This window comes from Rhinolophus sinicus, linkage group LG09 (assembly GCF_036562045.2).
Source record: "Rhinolophus sinicus isolate RSC01 linkage group LG09, ASM3656204v1, whole genome shotgun sequence".
In the NCBI taxonomy this organism is placed as follows: domain Eukaryota; kingdom Metazoa; phylum Chordata; class Mammalia; order Chiroptera; family Rhinolophidae; genus Rhinolophus; species Rhinolophus sinicus.
This window is the reverse complement of record NC_133758.1, coordinates 107,970,942-107,989,355: the sequence shown is the minus strand read 5'-3', so window position 1 is coordinate 107,989,355 and position 18,414 is coordinate 107,970,942. Positions and strand designations below refer to the sequence as shown.

General features: G+C 40.1%; 1 long non-coding RNA gene across 1 annotated transcript in view; it reads right to left on the bottom strand.

Moving 5' to 3' along the window:
• Positions 1 to 200: 200 nt before the first annotated feature.
• LOC141573097 (uncharacterized) overlaps positions 201 to 18,414 on the bottom strand; it is a 54,969-nt gene continuing 36,755 nt past the window's right edge. Inside the window, exon 4 of the long non-coding RNA XR_012498659.1 lies at positions 201 to 874. This is a non-coding gene — a long non-coding RNA (uncharacterized LOC141573097). The remainder of the gene's footprint in view (positions 875 to 18,414) is intronic.

The following is an 18,414-nucleotide window of genomic DNA, read 5'->3' as shown; positions in this document are numbered from 1 at the left end:
CATTACCTTTTATTTAAAACAAGAACACATGTGCCAGACATTAATCTTCTGAAATAAATGTTACTAAATGCAAAACTCCTTGCTCTTCCAGTTTTTAATGTATTGGGGGAAAAGTACTCGATATAAAGAAATATGATATTGAAATGCTTAAAACTCAAAGAAAAGTGAAAATAAGGAGAAAAACATAGTAGGAGAAAAGTTCAGACTTCTAAAAACAGTTTGAAGTCAAATTCAATTTATATTAAGAAAACTCAACATTTATTGAATGTTTGCTAAGGGCCAGAAAATGTGTACAGGACAGAGAAAGGATGTATTTCTCATCATCAATATAATTCTGTCTTCCAGCAGCTTACTATTGGGAAAGAGGTTCAGTGTGAGTATACTAACAACAACAACTAAAATAGATTACAGAATGAAGACAGAAACTCCCAGAGGTTTTAAAGATCACACCTGGAAGGATCTGGAAAGCATCCTGAAGGTAGGTATTAAATCAAAAACTGAAGGGTCTGATATTTTGGCTTACTTGCAAGTTAACATGTGAGCCTGTCTGAATGATATATATGTATACAATTGACTCTCGATTGGGGGTGCCGATCCCCTGTGCAGCCAAAAATCCATGTATAACTGTTGACTCCCCTAGAAGTTTACCACATATAGTCTACTGTTAACTAATAGCTTTACTGATAACATATACAGTCAATTAACACATATTTTATTTGTTACATGTATTATACACTGTATTCTTACAATAAAGTAAGCTAGAGAAAATAAAATGTTGGGCGGCTGGTTGGCTCAGTGGTTAGAGTGCGGTGCTCCTAACATCAAGTTCTCCAGTTTGATTCCCACGTGGGCCAGTGAGCTGTGCCCTCCACAACTAGATTGAAAAAAACACACACACACACAAAAAAACAGGCTTAACACTCATTAGGTAGTATAATAATTCTATGCACTTTTTCATCTGAAAGTTAAAAGGATACGATTTAATAATGATACTCTCCATCCTCTTAATTTAAAATTATATATGACATATATCTAATTACTTGGGAATTCATTTAGGACAGTATTTCCTCTGTGTTTAATTTTTATGTTTTTATCAATACTTTTTAAAATTAACTTTTATATTTTGAGATAATTGCAGATTCACATGTGACTGTTAAGAAATAATACGGAGAGATCCCATGCACCATTTCCCCAGTTTCTCCTGATGGTAGCATTTGTAAAATGACAGTACATGATCACAACCAGGAAATTGCAATTGATACAGTCAAGATACAGAACATTTCCATCCCCACAAGGATTCCTTCAGTTGTCCTAGTCACACGCACTTCCCTTCTGCTCACCTCACCCTCTTCTGTAACCCTTGGAAATTACCAATCTGTTCATTTTTATAACTTTTTCATTTCAAGCATATTATATAAAGGTAATCACATAATATTGAACCTTTTCGGATTGATTTTGTTCACTCAGCATCTTTCTATGAAGATTCATAGTGATTGATGTGCGTATCAATAGTTGTTTTGTTTTTTTCTTATTGCTAAGTAGTATTCTTGGTACGGATGTACCACAGTTTTTTAAATGATGCACCCACTGAAGGACATTTAGGTTGTTTCCAGTTTTGTGGCACTATGCATAAAGCTGCTGTGCACATTTGTGTATAGGCTTTTGTTTTTGTGTAACATGTCTTTGTTCCTCTGGGATAAATATCCAAGAGTGCATTTATTTACTGCATGGTGGTTGCCTGAAATAGTCATTTCCATTTTACAGACACAATCAGAAATTAACAACTCAATGTGGAAATTACACAGGAAAAGACTTTGTAAGTTGAATTTTCATAATTAAATCATATATATATATATTAATACAGGAACATATCTCTGTATTTTGAAAACTCAAGAATCTGTCTGTATTAGTAATACTTATTCCTTATTATTAGTTTTATTCAATGACTCCCCAAGTCTTAACTTCATTATGCATATTGGCTTTTTAATCAGCAGTTTAAAATCCATCTCTAGAGCAAGTGTTCATTTCACAAGAATGGTAGTTGGAGTTCATTGTGTCACTCTCTTGACCATTCTGAAAATCGATTACTATCATGCCCTCTGGTGTCATATTCCCATTATCCAGTATTGAAAATGGTTTTACTTTTGGGAAGGTTTTGGATGACTGATTCAATTTCGTTACTGGTGATTGGTCTGTTTAGATTTTCCAGTTCTTCATGGTTCAGCCTTGGAAGGCTATATGTTTCTAAGAACTTGTCCATTTCTTCTAGGTTATTGAATTTGGTGGCATATAGTCCTTCATAGTATTCTTGGATGATCCTTTGTATTTCTGTGGTGTCCGTGATAACTTCCCCTTTTTTGTTTCTGATTTTGTTAATTAGTGTCTTCTCTTTTTATCTTAGTAAGTCTAGCCAAGGGTTTGTCAATTTTGTTAATGTTTTCAAAGAACCAGCTCTTTGTCACATTAATTTTTTCTATTGTCTTTTTGTTCTCTATTTCATTTAGTTCTGCTCTAATTTTTGTTATTTCCTTTCTTCTGCTGACCTTGGGTTTTACTTGTTCTTCTTTTTCTAGTTCTTTAAGGTGTAACATGAGGTTATTTATTTGGGAGTTTTCTTGTTTCTTGAGATAGGCCTGTAATGAGATAAATTTCCCTCTTAAAACTGCTTTCGCTGCATCCCAAAAATTTTGGTAGGATGTATTTTCATTGTCATTTGTTTCTATGTATCTTTTGATCTCTCCTCTAATTTCTTCTTTGACCCAGTCCTTCTTTAAAAGTATGTTGTTTAATCTCCATGTATTTGTGTTTTTCCTGCTTTCTTTTTGCAGTTGATATCCAATTTCAAAGCCTTGTGATCAGAGAATATGCATGGTATGATTTCAATCTTCTTAAATTTGTTGAGACTGATTTTATGTCCCAATATATGGTCTATCCTTGAGAATGTTCCATGTACACTAGAAAAGAATGTATAGTCTGATGTTTTAGGATGAAGTGCTCTATAAATGTCAATTATGTCCATTTCATCTAATGTGTCATTTAGGGCTACTATTTCGTTATTTATTTTCTGTTTGGATGATCTATCCATAGCTGTCAATGATGTATTTAAGTCCCCTAGTATAATTGTGTTTTGGTCAATTTCTCCCTTTAGTTCTGTTAGTAGTTGCTTGGTATATTTCGGTGCTCCCTGATTGGGGGCATAAATATTGATGACTGTTATGTCTTCTTGTTGTATAGTCCCCTTTACCATTATGAAATGTCCATCTTTGTCTCTTGTTATCTTTTTCACCCTGAATTCTGTTTCATCTGATATCATTATGGCTACACCTGATTTTCTCTGGGTACCATTTGCTTGGAGTGTCAATTTCCACCCTTTCACTTTGAGTCTATGCTTGTCCTTGTAGCTGAGATGTGTCTCTTGGAGACAGCATATGATTGGGTTTAGTTTTTTGATCCAATCTGCTACTCTGTGCCTTTTTCTTGGTGAGATCAGTCCATTTATATTTAGGGTGATTATTGATATGTGAGGATTTCCTGTCATTCTATCTTTAGTTTTCTGGTAAGGCTGTGTCTCCATTGTTTCTTTGCCTTTTTGTTGTTGTCTATTATTTCTGTGTGGTGGTATTCTATGATGTTTCCCTCTGTTTCTTCTTTTATTACAGTATATATTTCAGCTCTGGATTTTTTTTTGAGTGGTTACCCTTAAGTTTATGTAAAAGAAAGTTTGATATTTAGTGTATTCCATTTTCTTCAGCACGCTTACTTTCTCCATTCCCATATTCTGGTTCAGGCCTTTACTCTTCCTCTTTTTATGTTTTGGTTGCCACAAATTGTCCCTGTTGATGGTGGTCGAATAGCCTCCTTTAGTATTTCTTGTAGTGCAGGTCGTGTATTAGAAAATTCCCTCAGCTTCTGTATGTCTGGAAAGGTCTTTATTCCTCCTTCATATCTAAAGGATATCTTTGCTGGCTATATTATTCTTGGCTCATAATTTCTTTCTTTCAATAGTTTGAATATTTGGTTCCACTCCCTCCTGGTTTGTAGAGTTTCTGCTGAAAAATCTGATGATAATCTAATGGGCTTTCCTTTGTAGGTTACCGTCTTCTTTTCCCTGGCTGCCTTGAGGATTCTTTCTTTGTTGTTGATTTTAGACAGCTTCAATACAACGTGCCTTGGAGAAGGCCTGTTGGGATTGAGGTAATTAGGTGTTCTATTTGCTTCTTGGATTCGAGGGTCCAGTTCTGTCCACAAGTTTGGGAAGTTCTCATCGACAATTTGTTTGAATATATTCTCTGTTCCCTTCTCTCTTTCTTCTCCTTCTGGTATGCCCATTATTCTTATATTCTCTTTCTGATGGAGTCAGAAAGTTCTTGTTGAGTTCTTTCATTCTGTTAAGTCTCAAGTCTCTTTCTTCTTCCATCTGTGTAATTTCCAGGTTTCTATCTTCGATGTCACTGATTCTTTCCTCCGTCTGGTCAACTCTACTACCTAAGCTGGTTATTTCATTCTTAATTTCTTCTATTGAGTTCTTAATCTCCAGAAATTCTATTTGATTCTTTTTTAAAATTTCAATCTCTTTCATAAAATGCTCATGCTGTTCTTTGATTGAGTTTCTGATTTCATTTAACTGCCTATCTGTGTTTTCTTGTATCTCGTTGAGTTTTTTCAGAACTGCAATCTTGAATTCTCTGTCATTTAAGTCACATATTTCTGTATCTTTAAGTGTCTTTTCTGGAGATTTTTCACTTTCTTTCTGAGCTATCTTGTTGCCTTGATTATTCATGGCGATTACTGGTTTACTATTTCTCTTCCTAGACATCTACAGGAGTGACTTCTGCAACAGGTTGATAGGAAGAGGTCTTTCTTTTGTTTTCCAGTACTTGTTGGTAGAATGTTTTACTTTTTCCCTGACTGCAGGCTTTTTTTTTCTCTCTCACAAGGTAATGCTATGTTTTCTCTGCACTACTCTAGCTTCTCACACAATGGGGGGGATTCCCTGGGAGACGAGCTTCTCCTCTGTTAATAGTTCATCTAGGTCACAGGGCGCAGTGTCCCGGTGGGTATGCGGAGAGCTTTTGATATTCCAAAGCTCTTCCAGCTCCTGATTCAAAGCCCGTATGTTTCAGCAGATCTGTTTACTCCTGTAGGGATCCGCCCAGATAGGTGGGGTCAGGGGCGGGGTGAGTTGTGAGAGGTGGCCCAGAGCAATGGCGGCGACCACCACAGCCGGTCCTGCTTCCACAGCTCTCTCCCCTTTGCCGGAACTAGTTGGGCTGTGAATTTGTGTCTGTGGGCCACAGTTCTCAAAACAGCAAATTTTCTGTTGTTTTGATCTGACACTGCTACTGTTTCGCTTCTAGCACCGGGCAGGTGGGGGCGGGGCGAGCTCTGGGAGGGGAGGGAGGGGGCGGCTAGTCTCAGTGCCTAAGGCTCCGTTCTCTGCTCGGCAGTGCGGGCTTAAACCACCGTTTTCAGCCTTTTTCCCTCAGTCTTTTCTCCGAGGTCTCTGCCGTGAGCGTTGGGTTCAGCCATGTTATATGCTGTCCCCTCAGCCCTGTGGGCCATAAGCGGAGCCCTAGCAGTCCGAGTTCTTCCCTCTCCCGCAGCTGCGGTGGTTCCGGGAAGCAGCGAGCTCGGCGCACTGAGCGAGGTCTGCGTCCTGCGCCAGCGGCTCCGTCTCCGCACTTCTCCCTTCCTCCTCCCCCCACTCCCGCGAATCTCCCACCTGTAGGTGATTTCAGTCGGTAGTGGGCCTCTTTGTCTTGCCTGTCTGCTGTGCAGGGAGTCCTTTGTGGAGTTTTTGTTGTTCTATTCTTTGTAAATTCCAGGGGAGCTTTACAGAGGCTCACCTCACGCCGCCATTTTTCCGGAAAAAAAGTGACCTTCTAAAAGCACCAATAAGACTGACACCTGAAATTTTAATAGAAACAGTGGATGCCACCTGACAAGAGGATGACATGGATACAGTGTAGAAAGAAAATATGTGTCAACTTGAAATTCTATACCTAGCAAAAGTATTTTTTAGAAATGAGGTAAGAGAGATTTTTTGACCAAGAAAAACAGAGGGAATTAATTTCAGCGCAGTCTACCAAAACATATGCAAAAGGGAGTTTATTAGGTAGAAGAGAAATAATCTGAGATGGTAACAAGCAAATGTAGGAAGGAATGGATAGCATTAAGATAGGAGAAGTGTGGGTAAATTAAATGAATATGTTTTAAAATAATAATAGTAGTCTTATGATGGTTCAAATAAATGTAGAATTAAAGGAAATGGTAACAATAACACAAAAGGTTAGACAGAATATAACTAGATCAAAGTGTTGTGAAGTCCTTGCATTATTTGAGAAGTAATAAAGGTATATTAATTTAAGGCATATTATGTTAAATCGAGGATGCTTTATAGTTAGCCACTAAGAGAAGAATAAAAGAATATGTAAATAAAAAGCTAAAAGAAATATAAATAAAATTTAAAAGTGATAGACTGATGCAAAAGTAAGCAAGGAAAAACTAAGAAACAGGACTAAGATAAAACAAATAGAAAACTAATTGTAAAATGGTATATTTAAATATGTCAGTAATTACATTAAATGCAGATAGACTAACTTAATCCAAATTTAAAAAACTGGAAAAAATATATATGTCTTATAAGAATATACCTTAAGTATGAGAACACAGAAATATTGATGGGAAAATACATGTCACGCAAACTATATTCAAAAAGAAGCTGGCATTGCTTTACTAAGATCAGACAACAAAATTTTTAAGGCAGCAAATTTTACTAGGGATAAAGGAGACATTTACGACAGTAAAATTTTCAGTTCAACAGGATATAAGACATAATACTTCAACAAGAACATATCATAAGATATAAATTTGTATGCATCTGTTACCATATACATATTACTCAATACTCCTGTGAAAAAAAGCAAACTGCTCCCACATGTAGCAACATGAATGAATCTCATAGATACCATGCTGACAAAAGAATCCAGGCACAAAAGAGTATCTGCTGTATAATATCATCTAGATAAACTTCAGAAGCAAGCAAAAGAGCTTTAATAGTAAGGCAAGTTTGATGGTAATTTCCTTTGTGGGCCCAGCGGGTACAGATTAGGAAGGGGCTCAAGGAAGATTTCTAGGATGCTGGCAATGGTCTATATCTTGATCCACGTAATGTATGGGTGAGGTAAGTTCTTAAATATCTATGGACATGTAGACTTAGGATTCCTGTACTTTACTGTGTACATATCATGTGGGTTTTGTAAAATTTATTTAAAAAGAAAAAAAATATCTCCTTAAGAAATTCTAATGTGCCCCAGGTTTGAGAACTACAAAACTGTGATACTTGACAGTTGACTGGTATTTGTGCTTCAAACCAACTGCTGTGTGTGAGCCCCGCCCCTCCTCCCCACAACTGGTCTAACTGCAGCCTTGGCAACTCAGGGCATTTTGGACACTCCAAGTACCACTGGGCATAGCAATAGTGATGGAGAAACTTCACCTACACGTAGGTCCAGAATCCCACCCTTTCTCTGACCCATAGAGTTTTATAGCCTTCACTCCTCCTATAATATTCTTCCTCTAGGAAATACTGGAATATACCAAACATATACCTCATGACATCAGTTTACCTTAACTAAGCCTCAGCCATTTCCTCTCACAAAAGGCAAAGACCAAAGTTCTAAAACCTGTATGTACTTGTGAACTTCTACAGCCTTTATCTTGCCCAAAGCCTTACAGCTAAATAGCCTTACAGTCTTCTCTCCCATCCACATCAACTCCTTTTCTTATTCCTGACCACACCCCTATTTCTAATCATTCACATCACGTTGGGAATGAGCAGACACTGCCTGATCTTAACACAAAGTAGTGGTAAGAGTCTCTGCTTCCGCCCACAGATATTATAGGATTCGTCTGCAGAGCAAAGCATTCTGGTTATTATACATGAACTTCTGGGAAACATGCCTCCTTGAGAATGATTTAACCACCAATGTGCTGGTTTTGTGAATGTGGGAAGCACTGCACACTTTACATGGCTTGGACCGGTGCAGTGACTGAACAGATCTGGCCAATCTTCAAAGACACACTTTCCCTCTCAATTGTAAGCACTGAATTCCAGCCAAACTTGACCAGTGTCCTACAGGGATGTGATTAATGCACTTACTGATGTATATATTTGCCAAAGGTGCCACAGGTTTCCTCTCCCCGTGCTTGAGAACAGGGAAGTTCTCCTGGAGAAAAATATGTTTTGTGTCTCCACTCAGGTTTGTTTATTTATTTTGTATTAAGATAAATTGCACTGTGTTTTTGGAAATTGAAATGGTACATGTTAAAAGAACAGTGTGCAAGAACACAATTTGGGAAGCAGCTGGAGCATCTGTAGATAAAAAGGGGGAAATAGAAATGACAGAATTTTAAAAAGAATTAATTTCCTCTTCATCATTTAAACAAACAACAATGTATCTTCTAGGATCTGTTAGGAGAGATGAATGTTGGATAATGCTCATGTTCAAAGCAATTTGGGGTGATGGATAGGTATCCAGGCTCCACCAAAAAGGAGCATTGCAGTCCTGAGGAAATGATTTTGTCTTTCTGGGTCGCAGCTTTTCAAATTTGCAAAAACAGGGTGGTAAGAAAAAAAACAAGTAGAGGGCTTCTATGGGCCAATCAATGTTCTAAGCACTCTACATATGTGTATGTTACCTCATTCAATCATCATAAGGAAGTGAGTGCTATTATTGTGATCTCTATTTGCAGATGAGGAAACTGAGGCACAGAAGAGCCAACTGACATACCCACAGCCACCCAGCTAGTAATAGACAAGATGGGATTCAAACCTAGGATGTCTGTTTCTCTGCTCCTTAAGCATTAAATTCTACTGCTCCTCTTCTAGGTTGGAGCGTGTCACTTCACTTAAAGTGCCCCTCTGGGCCCCAGTTGTCATCAGGATAAAGTGCCAACTCCACAACATGCAAGAGAGGACCTTTCACAGTGGAGGTGTTACCTCTACAGTCTTCCCTCTCCTGACCTGGGGCCACCTCAGCATCTCACCCACTGGCCCCACAGGTGCCCTGAACGTCACCAGTACCCTCTCAAGCCTCGGGCTCTGCTCTTGCTCTTCCTTCTGCCAGCAGCGCTCTCCCTCCACTGACCCACCCCTGCTGACCTGCTTTATGGACTCCTCTGCTTCCTTCAAGTCGCTGGAAAACTATATTACCTCTTAGGACTTCCCTTGCCTTCCCTGGACACAGATAACTCACCCGCTTTCTATGTTTCCATCCAACTTAACGCACATTTCCCCTGTAGTGTTTGTCACTCAGTATTATACTATTTGATGTATGAATCTGTCTGGATCAGAGATTGTTTTCTTCTCTACCAGTCTAAGGGATTAGTGACATTACCCACAGCATTGTGTTGAGAAGGATTCTGAGGTCATATTTGAGTTCAACAGGGGAATGTTAAGTGCAGACTTCATAAGGGCAAAGACCTTATTTGATATGTACACCCTGGTATCTCCAGTGCCTGGCTCAGTCTGAGTATGCAATAGACACTCAATCAATATTTGTGTGCATGAATAATAAATTAACAATGTCTGCTGTAGTGAGGGAGGTGAAAATGGTGCCATTAATGCCAGATATTTTATATCCCTCTAGTAGTCACTGAACTCTTCAAGGGCACAAACCACGTCTTATTTATCTTATCTTTAGTGCCTTGCTTAGTGCACTGAATAAAATATTTTTTCTATGTAAATACATGGTTGAGAGAAATACCTTAAATTTCAAAGAGTCTATACTGATGCGAGGCATGGAAGAGGAAAACCAAAACATGGGATTCTTTCTCTCCTGATGAGTTACATGAAACACCACAGAAAGTAACGTTTTCTGTGGCCAAAGATGGGTTCATCAATGTGTGACTCTCTTGCCTCTGCCTGCAGGTCTGCCTGAGGGTTCGAACGAAGAGGAAGATGGCAGCTACACTCTGCCTTTATTGTCTTCTCCAGTCCTCAGAAATAGCACCTCCCTCACTTGTTTCCTGTTACACCTCCTCTCCTGGTGAATCCAGGGTTTGTCTCCCCAACAAGGGTCCTCTCTAGATCCTCTGGGTTTGAAGAATCATTATTTAATTGTGTTTTTAAACTCCTTTCTCCAAATTGTTATATGACAAGGAGGGGAAGTTTTGTCTTAAAAAAGATTCTAATTTTTTTTATAATGAACCAAAGCAGGTGGGAAGAACCCTCTCAAGATGCCAAACTGGCAGCCTGTGTGTCCTGTAAAGGATGTACTGTTTACCCACCAGCTGACCTTGGATCCCACCCCTCAGCGGGAATTGACGCACCAGAAAGTCTCAACAGAAAGGGCAAAGACCCAGAGGGCAAGATGAGGTAGGGGTTCTGGCAAACAAAGCAACACCCGAGCAGTACCAAGGGGCTAACTGCACGCTGCTGTGTCCAAACTGCTGGCGATGTCACTGGTGGAACGAACCAGCCTGTGCTCTCTGAACAGGTTCTGTTTTCAGACCTCTCCTGTGAGAAGATATGCTCTTCACAGAAAATTTTTGCTCCTCACAGAAAACATATAGAGTGTGATATCTTTTTTTTGTTGTTTTAATTGACCTGAATTAGAATAAATTAACTTAGAAATGATGTGGTGGCATTCTTTAAGATGCTCGGGGAATGCTGGAAGTGTCATAAAACCAACAATAGCTTGGGGAGGGTGCATGATTCCTCTTTTCTGGTCTCACTGTGGGCTTAGAATAAACTCACTGTGAGAGCAGAGCCTGTCTGATAGAAGTTTCTGTAATGATGGCACGGTTGTACATTTGAGGTATCAATTTGCCATATGTGGATACTGGGCATGTGAGACGTAGCTCATGTGACCATATTTTACTCTTCTCTTCAAAATGAGTTTCACAATGTAGCTGGGTAAAATTTTTTTCTTTCCGCTTACCTTATACATACATCTACAACTTGAAGTCATTGTTCAAGCTCAGTCTGACATATGCATCCTTCAACCCTGCGGAAGTGGGTATCAGGAGCTGTACCTGACCAAGAGAAGCCACAGAGCCCCACCTACTTTTAACCATTTGCCTGGACCATCCAGAACCCCTGGCACCTCCTATGTACCTGTTCAAGGTTAAATATTCTCCAAAGAGCTTTCCAAACCCTCACTAGCAGCATTGACCATACTTGTTCAACCCCCTTTATTTTGCTATGGTCACTGTCCATCCCCCCAATCCATGACCCCTTTTTCTCTCCCTAGGGTCCCTGAAAGTAGTCCAGGAAATAATCTCACTCAAGTTTCTCATTTAATAGAAGAGGCTACTGAGACACAGAGAGGGTTATTTGCTTGTTTCTACCCTCAACGGGAATTGATGCTCTTTATCGAAACCCTACCGTTTTACTCTTGCATTGCTCTATTACCCTTTTCTTAACAAGAACGTAGAAGTTAAGAAAATAGGAACGATTCCTTTAACTGTCTTTCCACACAGAGCTGTGTATTACAGTATGTGCTCAATAATACTGTTGAAAAAATGAAAATAAACAGAGCTTGTCCTGACTCTTAAGAGAATGTCATGTACCCTAAAGGAAAAGAGAGTAGGGTGAACATATCAATCCTCTGCTCAGATAAACTGTAGAAGTGAAATAGTTGCTTAATTTTCTTTGTGTTTAAATGGCCACTTTTGATAGACTATGCCCAAGCACAGATTTAAAAATTGAAATGACTTCCAATAAATAAGTCAGTCAATTCAATTTGGCAAGTATGTATTAAATTCAAAGACCTTACACTATAGTTAAAGGACAATACTTCCTCACATGAAGGAGAGTGAGATTAATATGACAGAATATAATTTAATTCAAGTGTTTATCGAATGCCCACCATGAGTCAAACAAATTGTGTAGATCAGAGCTATTCAAGGTTGGTGGCAGCCAGAGTTACTAAGGGTCACTTTACAGATGTGGTGAGAATTAAAATAGGCTTTATATGATAGAAAAAACACAAACAACAACAACAACAAAAAGCAAGGCTTATAGGAGAAAGAGGAAGAGGAGGATTTGCCAGGTCCAGGAAATTAGCTAAGCAATGGTGTTGATGTGAAAATGCATGGGCTCTGTGTCGACTTTGGCCAAAGTTGAGGTTATTCACTGAGAAAAGGTGGGGATTTCATGATTTGAGAAGTAGGATCAACCAGCTTTGCTGGGGGCATGAGACTGGACTCGACTAGAGTCAGACAATGGGGAAGCACACTAAATTTCTGAACAGCACAGGGACATGTGGAGGTGTCAGTGACATACAGAGAAAGAACACACTAGTCTAGGAGTGCATTGATGCCTGCTCTCATTAGGGTGGTGTAGTGGCACCAAAGAACAAGAGATTAACCCATTTTAAGAATAATTGTCAGAATAATTTAAGGATATGTTGTTTTACTGGTAGGAAGTCTTTTAGGGGAGAAACGAAAGATGCTTTCAAGTTTGGAGATTGGGAGAATGGAGAAGTTCCACTAATGATATAAGAATTAAGAGAGGAAATAAGGAGTTCGTGTGGTAAAAACAGGATATGTTGAGTGTGACAGGATAATGGACTTTCAGATAGAGACGCTAAATACATTTCAAAATAGGAAATTGGAATTAGAATTAGGGGTGAGGATGAAGGCAGTGGCTTTCCTGTCAAGAGAAATGACATCCCTCTCCTCCCAACCACACATTCATCCTTTCTTATTAGAATAAATAATAGGAAAGTCCAGGACAGGCCAATGTTAAAACATGCTTGAGCTGAGACCACTATCTCCAGGCATCTCCAAGATACCTTGCCCAAGGCTTCATGGGTGGTTCAAAGTCAAACTATTAATTAGTTGCTTTATGAATTGTCTGTGAACAGACGGTCTCAGTTTGATCTGAGAATTAGATGCTGGAAAAGAGTAAGAGGTTTTGTGTCATGTACACATCAAAGTGTATAGAGCATGAATTATGAACACAAAATTGACTCAAATAATTTTGATAGTTATGTCAGTCACAAAGTAACAGTCATGCCAGAGCATCCCGTGACAGGCGCACCAGTGAATGCCCTAAGCAGATAACTCAAGTTGCAGGGTGGAGTGTGACCATCTGGACAGCTTTATCAGACTGCAGGTGGGTGCACAGCACCCAGTCTTGAGCATAAAATCAGAGCTCTCTGACAGCTCTTCGCTCAGGCCTCAACCGATGAGCTGACAGCCACACCTGCACTCATCCCAGATGGAGCGATTAAAGCCTTGCCTCCTGACCATCTCACCAGCCTGGCCTGATGCCCGACGCTAAGCACCCTAGCACTGTAGGGACTCTCGCTGAACACCGGACTATTTTTCTCATCCTTCTTTCAGACCCACTCTCATCCTTCTTTTGTAAGACTCTGTCCACCTTGCCTAACGCTATTGCTCATAAACCTGTGTGACCCTTTTGTGTGAAACTGCTCTACCTCAATTATTGGAGACTATCCTCTGGCCAGAGCATTGGTTAATGCCCGTGGGAAACCAAGTCAGTAGGACAAGATCCATGGCTTCATTCCCATAAAGTCTGACATTGTGGAAAGACACAAACGTGTGTGAGACAGCTACTTTGATAGCCACGTCCCGCTCATGACACAAAGAGAAGACCCAGGGTTGGGGAGTGGGAGTAGGGGAGGGGGAACATTTACTTTCTTCATACCCCTGGCTTCCTCATGTGAATTCTAATAAACTAGTCCATGTTTCCCAGTTCTTACACATCGGAGACAAGAGAGCACATAGGTTACCAACAACAGTCTCCCTGAACCTTCACCACCATAACTCCCAGAGTGCCACACGACAGTCCACGCTCCCACTGCCCACCACACATATGTATCTTCCCTGGAGTGTGACGGTCACATGCTCCTTCCTCCATGGCTGCCATTGAGGTCCTCCTCTAGCAGAAAAGGGGTATCTCTTTGACCCTGCTTCAACCACAGTGTTGTCACACCAAAGTCAAGGCATGCGCCTCTGATGTTTTCCATATTGGTGTCATTCTAGTTCTTTCTTGGTCCATAGAATTCCTTACAGGCAGACTGTTTGGATCACACAGTTCTGCATTGGTTCCAAGTGATGAAAGCTGACTGGGAAATGGTTGGTGCCACTTCCAACTTGTCATAGTCCCTTCTTCCTCTCCTCTTTCTGTTCACATTCCTCTAGGTAGCACAAAAGAACATGCTGCCAGCCTCCATGTTATTGTTTATTTGAGACCTCCAAGCAAAGGCCATGCTGTCTTAGGGCATCACTATTGTGTGTCTACTCCTTCATTTGAGTCACCTTTTCAGAGTCTAACAACAAACCTAGGACAAAATCTCATGTAAATGAAAGAAAAACATCTGTGGTATCATTCTGTGCTACACTCAAGGTCTTTCCTCTCCTACTATTGCCCCCGGACAGAGCTCCAAAACCAGGGTCTCTCTGAGTTTAGGGCAATTTCCCTGCTTAGCTAAGGGCACACTATATGGGGGAATATGTCTCTTGTCACAGTTCTCATCTGCAAGGCTTACTGTCAGAATGGACATATACAGCTATCTTCTCTGCCCAAAGACTCAAGGATTCCATTTATGAATAAAATCCCAGGAGGCATCTTCACCTGTTCTGTCATGCTAGCATTCTGTTGAAGACACCCACCTTAGTTACACACACATACACACACACACACGGACCCTGGCTATAATAATAGTAACAAGAGTAACAATAATCAGAGACTCTGCTAAAGACAAATGCTTTCTTTCAGTAACAAGGACCATGTGTTTCAGGAGATGTAACCAGCCATTATACAGGATTATTTGACTGAAGCCAGTTGCCTAATCTCATGTAAAATATAGTCTATATTCTTTGAAATCCCTGATATAAACTGGAAGTTAGTTTAGGATAATCAGTTTCAAAATAAAGATTAAATCATAATTCATTACCCTAGTCAAGTCCAAAAATTTCTTGGTCAGGACTTTTAATCATTTCTAGTCATTTCTAAAGACAAAACATGGGTACTTTGATAACCCTGCTGATCATTTCAAGCTGGTCTTTATGAGCATGAAAATGATACTGGTTCCAAAATAGTATCTGATAGCTCAAGGGGTCCACTTTTTTTTACTGCCAGTAAAATAATAGTTTGGAACAGAGCAGAGGAAAAATAAATCCAAACTGTAAGTTATGAGAATAAGTTGGACCCCATCATCTCTCTGAGAGTATGACTGATTTAGTTAGTAATCTTTCAGGAAGTGCATCAAAAGGCAGCAGGAGCGAATGCTGATCTTTTTTTCTGATGCAGTATAAATGATAAAAATGAAAAAAAAGGAAAAACACTGAGAGATGAAAAGCATAATTCACCTATTGTCATTGGATGCCAATCAGAAATAGAAAGTTCTCTCCTAAATTGTTAAAGCGATTTTTCATGCATGTCTAGGTGAAAAACAGCTGGCTTATGTTCAGATTTAAATCCTAACGAGACTTTTAAGTACTTATTTAAAAGGTCACAGCTTTAAATATTGTTCAGAGAACCTGAAGTGAGAGGTGGCATGAAAAGAAGAGCAGGGTAGGAAAAAAGGAGTCAAGTGGAAGGAAGATTCCATCTATTCCCCAAGAGAGGCCAGTGTGACCACCAAGACACGGGCTGGTGAAATTCAAACAACTATTTGTAGAACACTCGTATTGTGAAAATTAAAGGCAGATGCTTTTGCTATTGTTGGTAGGAGATGGAGTGGAGAGTATTAGCTTTATGGCTGCTTTGAATCTGTGACATTTATAGTCTTGTAAAGATATTTTTATCCCTGAAGTCTCTGGAAGATTCCGTATGCACTCCACAGGAAATATATTTGATTCTGATCTTGTTACCCTTATGCAGAATATTGCGCACGTGCACAAGTCCACGCCTCCCACCCCACCCCCCACACCCCACACAGCTTGGGAGATCACTCACCATCTGCTATTATTTTTCTCGCCGTCTCTTCTTTGGCTCCGCCTCCTCCCATTGCACACCCTCCATTTCAGCTCTGTTAATGTGTGTGTAGGTCCCCAAACAACCGATACCATTTCCCATGTGGGTGTGTTTCAAATAGGGTTCTCTCTGCCTGAAAATGCTCTCCAGCCTACAGTCAGGACCCCAGTATAACACTGAATCCTCCAACAACCGGCAGGTTTCTCCCAATAGAGTTTGTCAAGGTTTGCTTTGCGTAGTTCAGCCAAGTAAAGCTGTTCTGTTGTGACAGACCAACCCCAGCATTTCACATACGACTAGGCTCACAAAGTGATGCTCTCCCGAGTCAATTCCTGGACCCCCAACCTGGGGTTACTGTCTGTGGGGAGTTACTATCAGGATGAGGTGAACAATGATGACAATGATGACAGACACAATATCAACATCTTCTGGATGTACCGTCCTCCAAAGAGTGAAAAATCCATCCTATTAAAGGGCACAATGTGACCTATCAAAATTAACCCTCCCCCCCAAAGCTTAATATATGTCCTTGATATCACACAATGTTACCTTAAATTCCAAAGCCACCTAACAGAAATGGCCACTGTTCAGTTGGATTCATTTTTGGATGGCTTATAAAATTATTCTCTACCATCTCCCAGACTTGCAGTCAGTGTTCGAGAACAGCTGACAATGTGGCTCCTTGGACACTTTCAAGAGGGACCTAATTAAAAAGGATAAGGTGTCTCTTCCACCAAGATCACAGAATGCCTGGCCTGGGTCTGAACAGTAGGCACGGCGGGAGGCAGAAGGCAGGTGGGGTTCCCTGATGGGAGCTGAGGAACACCTCACCCAGGGCTGCTCTCTCCTGAGCAGTGGACTGACAGCATGAAAACAGTGGGGAGCGTGAGTTATAGAGATGGAAGCTCTCTGTCCGCTCTGCCCTGCTAATAAGTCATGGAGATAACAGAACTGAAGCAGCTTTCTCAGTGCAATTTTTCATGAATTGGATAATTAGCTTTATTGACTATCACTGGATATAAATCCCCCTTTCTGAGCACTCCTGGAAACGTCTAAATTCTAAGACAAGCACCATTATCATAAAATTATATTAAGTTTAACTAACAGAACTCACTCTTTAACATAGGTCAAACATTAAGTGCCTCAGGGTTATGTAGAGATATAAAGATTTCCCAGCTGAAGTCCACATTGAAATCTTCATTCACTGTCCGTTTTATGGATATTATATGGTTACTGTAAGTTAAAATAAAAGAGGCTTATAATCTACCCTGTTTCCCCGAAAATAAGACCAAGATAGCAACCACCTCTCCAGTCACAAAATAATATAATATTATATTAGTATATAAGGCCTGGTCTTACATTATAGTAAAATAAGACTGGGTCTTATATTAATTTTTACTCCAAAACACGCATTATAGCTAATGGTCCAGTTGGGTCTTATTTTGGGGAAACATGGTATTCAGTGCTAGACCTTTCTTGCACTTTATCTGATTTAAACCACACTAATTCTATGACACAGGCTCTATCATTTGCTGTATATTGAAAGTAAAAATTTCTCTTGTGGTTATACAGGTACACAGGTAGTAAAAGGCAGCGTGGAGATTCCTGATTGTAGAGGCCACACCATTAACCATATAGCAACCGCCTCTCCAGTCACAAAAGTAGTGGTGGGAGGGGGGACTGACCAACATGGCACCTTCCGGTTTCCCAGCTCTCCTGCCCCTGAATGCCTCTTCTAGAGCCTCTCTGAAGCTCACGACTTCCAGATTTCACTCTGACTCTGCCCATGCTGAGACTTGGCATTAGGTGGAAAATGTTCTCTGATTCACTCCCTGCATAACTGCTATCTCTCAGCCACCTTCCAGAAAGCCGTGGGCAAGCTGTCACTGTGGGTTGCCTGGCCTCCTCTCTCAGCCTCCCAATCCACTTTGCCTTGGAATCCACAGTCCTCGTAGAATCACTGGGGAAGGGAACTCAGTCCTTTTTGTTAACCATTGCCTGTGTCTTTTATTTGCATATTCCCAACTTCCTTTCTTTTAGTCCCACAAAAAGTGTCCTTGGCCTGCTTTTCTCAGAAAGTCCTTCAGGCCTCTCAAGTACTTCCCTGTATAATTCTGTGGTGTATAATCTAAATTGCTGGCCTGCAGTGTTTAAACAACAATGTGCTTTCTTAAGCAATTCTCCCATATAAATTCTGGACACTATTACTTAAGGTAGAAAGACTCCTAAGAAACTGTCATTTATGAAGCACTATTTTCTGTCAGGAATTCTCTTAGACAGATATATACTTATCAAGATCACAGGGGAGATGAAATCAAACACTGTTTACAGTTTCTATTATTTTCATTTCACTCATTAAGAAAGAGACAGTCAGAGAGGTGAAGCTGATACAGGAGAGTTAGCATGTCCCTAGGTAGACAGGGAGGTCCCTGGTGGAATAAACAAAAGACAATCATATCCTA